The sequence below is a fragment of the Chinchilla lanigera genome, unplaced genomic scaffold (genome assembly GCF_000276665.1).
Source record: "Chinchilla lanigera isolate Chin_1 unplaced genomic scaffold, ChiLan1.0 scaffold00063, whole genome shotgun sequence".
Taxonomy (NCBI): Eukaryota; Metazoa; Chordata; class Mammalia; order Rodentia; family Chinchillidae; genus Chinchilla; species Chinchilla lanigera.
The window spans coordinates 1,889,199-1,897,887 of record NW_004955464.1 but is presented as its reverse complement, the minus strand read 5'-3'; the positions used below and the strand labels follow the sequence as shown (position 1 = coordinate 1,897,887).

The following is an 8,689-nucleotide window of genomic DNA, read 5'->3' as shown; positions in this document are numbered from 1 at the left end:
ATGAGAAGGTAGAAATCTCACTGTTTCTTATCCCTTCCCTACTGCTTAACCACTCCAGACATCATATCACTGCCATTATCATTTCTGCTAATGGAGGCACTAATCACACAGGCAACTGCATGGCATCCTAAGAACACACCACAACTTTTCCATAAAAAGCTATAGTCTCCGTCTCTCTGGCTATATTGGCGCTTCTCTGGTTATTTCAATACTTGGAAGGCTGTAGCATCATGCAAAAGAATTTCATTTCTTAAAAAAAGTTAAGAAAGGTCTCCAGGAGATGGTGAGTTTTATTTTGCCTTGACTGGATAGAGGTTTGATTTGCTCTCGAATGTTCCAGGGTGGAGAAAGACTAGGAGAAGGCACAGGATATAGAGGTCTATTCAGTGTAGTCTTCTCCCTCTTTTTCATCTTCACCATCCACGGAGAGAGCAGTGTACTTGCTTGCAGAACTGAACTTGGAGGCTGGATTTTCCTCAGGTTTCTTTGGCTGAGGTGCATGTCTATAATCTTAATCCTTTTTGCCATCTTTCCTATCTGACTCCTTCCCGTGGTCTTTGTTCCCTCCATCTCCTAGACCTCGGCTGGAGCTCCCAGTATGGCCTTTTTGGGCACTCATCCCGTTATTTTCATCTTTCCTTGCCAGTACCTCTTCAGAAGGCTGAACTGGAGCTAATTTTTCCCCACTCCTTGTAGGGGATTGGTGCTCTGTGTCTGAGTTCTGAGATCGAGCAGGAGGGTTAGAACTTTGCTTTACCCACACATTCTCCTTTGGTGGAGGGCCTGGCATTACCTTTAGAGGCTGATCAGGTTTGGAAGGCTTAGGAGTTGGGGAGTGACAGTCTTCCTCCTTACTGAGGGTTTCATTTTCTAGAGATTTCTCACCGTCTGTCCTTCAGGCATTTCTGCCAGTCTGTGAGGATTCACTTCCTGTCCTTGACCTTTCCCATTCCTGAGTTTCTTCACTTTGACAGCTTGGGTGCCTCTCCCGAGGCCATCACTGTAGTTTTGGCTCATTCAGCTGATGCTGCAATTTCTCCTGCTCCTTTTGTAGCCGTTCTTCCACTTCTTTTTCTCTAGCAGCCGTGTCAACAGGCTTTGCCCCTCCAAAGAAGAAGCCACTCGACTGGACCGGGAGATGCTAGTAGAGGAATCATCTTCCTTAGGAGTACTCCGAGGCTTTAGGTTCAGTTTGGGTATTTGGGGGGTCCTCTGTCATCATGCCTATAATTATCCCGGGAGTAATCATCTCTGGAGCCCCAGGGCTGATCATCCCGTCTGTCCTATCAGTCTTCATACTGGTCTCCTCCTCCTTTGTAATCATCATCTGTCCGGTACCCACTACCAAAGGCTCTTCTGCCACTGCCTATTATGGAATCGTAGCCTCTATCATAGTCTCTGCTGCCTCAGGCATCATAGCGATCTCGGCCTCCATATCGATCCACATCCCAGCGTGGGGCATCACGATACCCATCCAGATCCCGATACCCGTCACAGTACCTGTCTGAATCATAACGATCTCGATACTTGTCTCCAAAGTTATCATCATGTCTTCTTGGTGGGTAGTCGTCAAAGCTGTCTGTGGCAGGACGGGCCCTCCAGTCTGTCTGGTTTGTCAGAATCTCAAATTCTATCTCGCCCAAAAGAACGGTCATCCCTGTCTTTACCTTGTGCTTGATCAGCAACATCCATTTGAATTCTCTTGTTACGTAGAGAGTCTTCATTGAAACTGAGGGCACTGAGCAGGGAATCCAGGTCCTCAAACTCAGGAAAACCAAAACCTTTCAACCACACTGCACTGAATTTAAAAATTCCTTAATAGAGTCTTCCCTCACTTCATAGGGCAGGTTCCCTAGAAAAGCAGCATAGGGTGGCGATTTGGGAAGACGGCTCAGGTCCATATTGGGTTCCCGAGCAGCCCGTGGAGCAGTGGGAAGGATGGAACAGTCGATTGGAGGTACCCTATACACATCATCGTCATTACTGCACCAAGTGGTTGAACTATCTCCTTCCAGGTCATCTGTTTCATCAGCCCCACTGACTGGTTTGGGGACATAGGTGGTTCTTCCACCAGTCCCTCCATCCTCAGCCAGAAAGTTTGTAGGGAGATAGTTTCCCCTTCTTATTCTTCTTTTTTGTTGAGGCCACCATGTTGGGAGAGCTAGACTTTAAACAAATGAATTGCATGTTATGTGAATTTCATTGCCATAGAACTCTTTAAAAAAAAAAAAAGAAAGCAACTACAGAGAGTGTGTAAACAAATAAGCATGGGTGTGATTTACTGAAACGTCATTTACTGGAACAGCTGGATTTCAGACTTCATTGTGTTTCCCCAGGGTGGGATGGGGGTCATATCTGCAAGAGCTCAGGCTTGGAATGAGACACCTCAGATTCAGTCCTGGGAACACCACCCACTTTGCACCCTCAAGTCTTAATTTCCACCACTGAAAGTGTAGCGAACCCTTCTGCTGGTGGTGGGAGAGTCGAAAAAGACATGGGACACAGGAGGGACACAGACGGGCCCTAGACAGGGCTGCTCCTTCCCCTCTAGCACCAAGGCTTAGGCATGTGCTGATGGTTGGAATGTAGGAATGAACAAGCCACTATTCCTGCCCCTGGGGGCTCCACAGGAGCCTAGAGAAATGCAATCCTCTATGACACACTCTGCATGGTGGAGCAGACAAGCACTGGTGCTGACTAAGCTCGTGGAAGGGGCACCAAATCCCATGTGTGGGGGGTAGCAGGGATAGTGGGGCAGATGCCAGGGCAGGTACAGTGTGAGCAGAGCCTTGGACAATGAATGGATCCAGACACTGTCTCAGACTGCCTGGGGTTCAGCCCCAGCTCTGACTCCTACTTTTTGTGTGACCTTCACAGAGAAACTCCACCTCTCTGAGCTTTAGTGATTGTCTCCATCTGAACAAGAAGGTAATAAGCTTGCAGGGTTTCCGTGAAACTCACAGGAGCTGATGGACCAAGGTGTGATGGTTCAGCTTTGGGTGAGTTAAGGACTGAGCTCACTGTGTGGTTAAGGGGTGGCTCATTACAAATAACAACTCATGAATTGCCACATATGTGCATGTGGTGATTCAATGTGGGCACACTGTGTGTACTTGGATTGATATTCAGCATGGCTCCATCTAAGGAAACTCGCTCCTAACAAAGCCTCCACCGGGAGGCCCGGTGGACTGTGCACCTCTGTGACCCAGGGGTTTATGGAACTTATTTTCCCTAAGTTGCTCTAGGTGCTTCAGGTGGACTACCTGATTGACTTCTACGGCACTCCAATGTTATTAGGGGCAGGCAGTCTTATTTTCATTTTATAGATGCAACTATTAGGGCAGAGAGGTGAGCTACTTAAGTCCCCAGAGCTGTGGAGCTGAAAGGGACCCTGGAGGTCATTTAGTTGGCTACTGGGTGTGTTCTGCCATCAGCATCATTCTTGCCAAAGCTTCACCTATACTCTCACTTCCAGAGAAGTCTAAGTGTGGGTGTGCAAAAGTGACCACTCTTTGAGTCAACTCTGGTACCTAGGAGTCTTGGGGTCAAATCTCAGCCCCATCATTCCCTAGACAGACAAATTATTGATCTTTCCAAGTCTCCACATACTCATGTATAAAATCAGAATGCAATGTATTGACTTCCCAGATTGTTTTGGAGGCTCAATAAATAAATGACAATATCATCAATGAAGGTATGTGGGCAAATCCAAGGCATTACCAACCTGGAGGTGGTCACCAAGATTACTAGTGTTGTAAACTCCCTCTCCTTGACAGGCCCTATTGCGCTGAGGCTAGACTGTAAACTGGCACAACTCTTTTGGTGCATAAAATGGCCCTCACTATCAACCTTTAAATCTATTCCTGCTTTCAGGACACAAATTCTATTTCTAGGAGTGTATTCTACAGATCTGCTTCCACATGTGTATAATACATATGTTCAAAGATATTATTCCTCACCACATCATTAGTTACTTAAAAATACTAGAAATGATGTTAATGCTCTTCAGCAGGGAATTAATTAAATACATTTCAACATGGCAATATAGTGGGAGAGGCTGTTGTGTTCTTCAGAAAATGAAGTATGTAGTAGTGTGGATTAATATATGCAGTGGTATGGATTAATCTTTAAGATGTATTATTTAGTGGAAAAAGAGAGGTGCAGTATAGCATAGATAGTCTGGACTATCCTATTAAAAAGAAAAGCGAGTGTGCTATATCCAGACATATACACATGTATATTCTTAGATCGTGTCTGTGAAAATACACAAGAGATTGGAAGAGGGTTTTGCCAAAGAAAATCAAGGAACTGACTTCCTTTTACTGTATATATTTTAGTACTACTTTAATTCTTTTTACCAGAAGGCTATGTATTCCTTTTATAGCAACAGAAATAAAAGTGCGTTAAAAATGCTGACTCTCTAACTAGGCATTAAATTGCAAGGGGGTGAATTCACCTCACTCCCTCAGGCCAGTAAACAGCGGCCCCTCCCACTGGTCAATCCTGGGAGCACTCCTTGTCTCCCACACCCCTTCCCCTGGGTCTCATCAGCAGCAGATCCTACTTGCTGTGCTTTTGACACACTTCCAGACTCTGATCCTTTTCTGCCGCCTCTGTGGCTACACCCCATATGACCCATTGTCCCCTCCCTGAGACCTCCATACCATCTTAAAGGATTAAAGTAGTACTAAAATATGTACAGTGGCCTCACCCCCTGCGGTCCTCCATCCCCCTTCCCCCGCAGAGGAAAAAGCCCAGATTCACTTTTTTAAACCTAAGTCAGATCGGGTCATTCTCTGCTCAAACCCCCGTCTCCCTCTACAGACTAGTGCTTCTTGTCTTTACCCAACCACAAAGCAAAATCCCTACACAGCCTCTAAGGATCCACTGTAGGGATGACTAGGTCCCCAGCCATCCTATGGACCCTTCTCCTGCATTCACTCCACTGTCTCACTCCAACCACACGGGTCTGTCAGTAGCCTTTGACACGTATGTGTGAGGCCGGCTCTTACTATTCTTCTTTCATTCTTTAAAAAGTACCTCCACTGTAACTCTTTATTCCTCACTCTGCTTTGTTATATATGTAAGTTTCCCTACTTGCCAGTACTTGTTCTTTTTTTTTATTAAGCATTAACTGTTCCTTTCAATAAACAAATAGAAATTAGTAGTACAATTATCTTAGCTATCTTGTGTGTGTACATATATATATTTTTTCTTCCTTCTTTCTTTCTTTCTTTTCTGCTTTCCCCCATCCCAGTTCTTCTTTCCTTTTAAGCAGTTTCTTTCTCTTTCACAATATCTATTGTACTTTTTGGATTTTATTTATTCTTTCAGTTTCTTACACTAGGGAGACAATATGATGTTTATACATGTGAGTCAAATTTATTTCACTTATGAGTATGGTCTCCAGTTGCATCCATTTACCTATAGAAGCCTTGAGTTTACCTTTCTTTGTAACTGAGTAGTACTCCATTGCATAAAAATACCACATCTTTTTTATCTATTCCTCAGTTGATGGGCATTTGTGTTGTTTCCAAGGTTTAGTTATGACAAACTGTGCCGCTAGTATTTGTTCATTTTAGTTTTGTTGTTTCACCCAGCTTTATTAGAAAGCAAATGTGAAGGTCATTCTTGGGAAAAAGCATAATGGTAGGTACATGGGGTCAATAATACACACCTGGTAAGTGTCCTTCATGAAATGCATTTAGGGCAGAGACTGAGTCGCAAGTGACAGTATACGTTGCAGCTTAGTACATTTCCTGAGATTTGCTGAATGATAAATGAATGAATAATTGCAATGAATGGATCTGAGTCTCCACATTGTTATGGGTATAACAAGGCTAAAACATGAACTCTCCAAGGTTGCTATGAGGATTTTGTAGGTTAAGTGGTAAGCCCTTTTGGTTTCTCCTCCTGCCACAAATAGGAATAATAATAAATGGCTGTGGAATGGAAAAAGTGCCAACACAGGCAATCATTTTCACTTCCAAATTTCATCCGAATGCAGATCAAAAGCAATCCAAAGGAAAGTGGTAAGAATCCTAAATATCTATCACAAACATTTGGACATTAAATTCCCTGGACTAACAAACAGCTTTCTTTCCATGTCCACATTACTAATTCAAAGTACGCTAAACATGGCTGAATACAAATTTAAAACACTGGAAAGTAAATTAACCACCTTCATACAGCACTTCAACTCTTCATAAAGCAGGTTTTCTGAGTCATTGTTTCCAGTAATTCGCATTAAAGAGTGAATGAGCACTGTTTATGAGTGAACACTTTGAAGGATATCCCGATGAGCCTCAAGGAACTGGCTGTCTGATAGACGAGACAAGCAATTTGAGACATGTCATTTGATTTATGTGACCATTTGGAATTATAATCAAAAACTATGATCTCAACTTTATAGTCTAATAAATTGAGCGACAGAATTTAACTGACCAAGAGCTTCAACTTTATAGTTAGGTTTAAGGATGAATCTCCAGATTTGCCCATTCTCACTAGGGGACTTGGTTTGAGTTACTTATGTATTCTACTAAAAAAAAATAAACTTATGTTCTCTGTGTCTCACTTTACTCATCTGGTGGGTATTAATAGTTGGTCTTCCTTCAGATGAACTAAGTGAGGTAACGTAAAGCTAAAAAAGAGTTAACAAAGCATTTGACGTAGAGTTACAGTAAATGCCAGTTGTATTGTTATCATTGTCATACATTATTAATGCTATTATTAATAGTACTAATGTTATATTTACCTAAGTCCATGTGATTAATATGTTTTAGAATTGGGTTCAGAGTCACACAAAGCCGTATTCTCTAAGACAAATATCCATGAAAAAGTGCAGATTGATAAAAAGAATCATGGCCTTTGAAGCAAACTCAAAGGCAGCAACTCCAGTTTTCTTTCTAGTACTGATGGTCACCACCTTTCATCAAGTCAGTAGTTTCTGCTTCAAAACTTACCCCTGGAAGCACCTGTTACCATTAGAAAAGGCTGTGTGGTGTCCCCTATAATTCTCTAGCTTCTCATATTAGTCATGCATACCTCTGGGGTAGCAAACAGAAAGTCTTGCGTTCTGTGCCATAAGAACATTTTGAAGCTAGTGATTATATTCTGACAGGTCTCTAGTATGATTAACAACCAGAGTTTCCAGCATGAAATGGGTCACACTTGAAATACATGCAAGTGACTTACAAAATTTATAGTAACGTTGCTCAGCCTAAGTAAAGGGGCTGAGTCATTTTGATTCACTCGCTCAACATCCATCAAACCACATTTACATGTCAGGACATGGGCTGGACACTGGGGCCATAGAGATCAGAGTGTAGACTAGAAAAATGCCTGCAAGTTCTTTATGGAAGACTTTTCATTTTTTGTCATTCTAAAGAATACATCTTCTGGTCCAATTCTATCATTTTCTAGAGAATAAACTGAGGCCCAAAGATAGAAAGCAGCTCCCCTAAGTAGCACAATTAGTGGCTGCTAGACCAGATATGAAGGCTACGCACTACCAGGCTAATCCTCTTCCCTCTTCCCTCTTCTCCATTTGTAAGCAAAGCACTGGTCATGGGAAGGAAGCAACTGTTTTGCCAGAGACTATGACACAGTCTAAAAATAGAAATGCTTGTAGGTTAATGAACAAAGACATAATGTAAAGCTTACTAGGGTTTTTCCTGGGCCTACCTTGATTCCCTTTTGACCTTGGACCTGGGAATTGCTGATGAAACTTAAGACTATTGTATGAGATGTCCGTTTCTGCTGTTTGACAAGAGCTCTTTGCAGTACTTAAAACACATTTCCCAGCATGCAAGCTCGAGCATACTCTCATGGATAGTTATGCAGGAGTCACCGTTCCAGTCCCTGATCTGCCACAGACTGCCAGCCTGGATCCCAGTGGCTCTGGGCCAAATCTTTTAATGCACTTTCCTTCTCCATAAACATTTCAGTCCATAGTCATCTGGTGTCAAGGCCGGGCAGCAGGGAAAAGGGCATTGCAGAGGAGAAGCTGTCCATGGCAGAGCAGGCAGAAAGCAGCAGCTGGCCTGCTTCTTCCTTTCATCCCATCCAGACTACCAGCTTATCCACTCCTAGAACTATGCTAAATCAACCAGTGCACTAAATTAGTGATCACACACCCTTAATCCCAGTATCACACTCCCTAGGTCCAGTCACCTCCGAAAAACCTATGACTACATGAGGATTTATGGAACATCTAGATTCAAGCTATCACATAGTTCCAAATCGCAAAACAGGGGAAAATTTCAACAATAAAGGTATGTTTGTCAATCATGTGCTGTGACAAAACATCTGAGAAACACAATTTAAAAGGAGAAATGTTTATTTTGGATCGATTTCAGAGATTTCAGTTCACGTTAGTTGGCTCACTGCTTTGAGACTGTGGCAAAGCAGAGCATCTTGACAGAAGTGTGTGGTGGAACAGAGCTGCTCACCTCAGATGGTCAGGAATCAAAGAAAGGGAGGGGATAAGGTCCCACTATCTCCTTCAAGGACACACACTGTCTATGACCTGGCTTCCTCCAAATGATCCCACCTCCTCCCATTAGCACAGCAGGCTGGTGATCATGCCTTCAACACATGGCTTTTGGAGTATATTTAAGATCTAAACCACAGGAGTACACTTCATATTACACTCAGTTACTTTCTATAATATAGTTTCTCATGAAAAATG

General features: G+C 42.9%; 1 pseudogene; it reads right to left on the bottom strand.

The window, feature by feature from the left end:
* Nucleotides 1-379: 379 nt before the first annotated feature.
* LOC102022574 lies at nt 380-2,151 on the bottom strand (annotated as a pseudogene).
* Nucleotides 2,152-8,689: the final 6,538 nt, after the last annotated feature.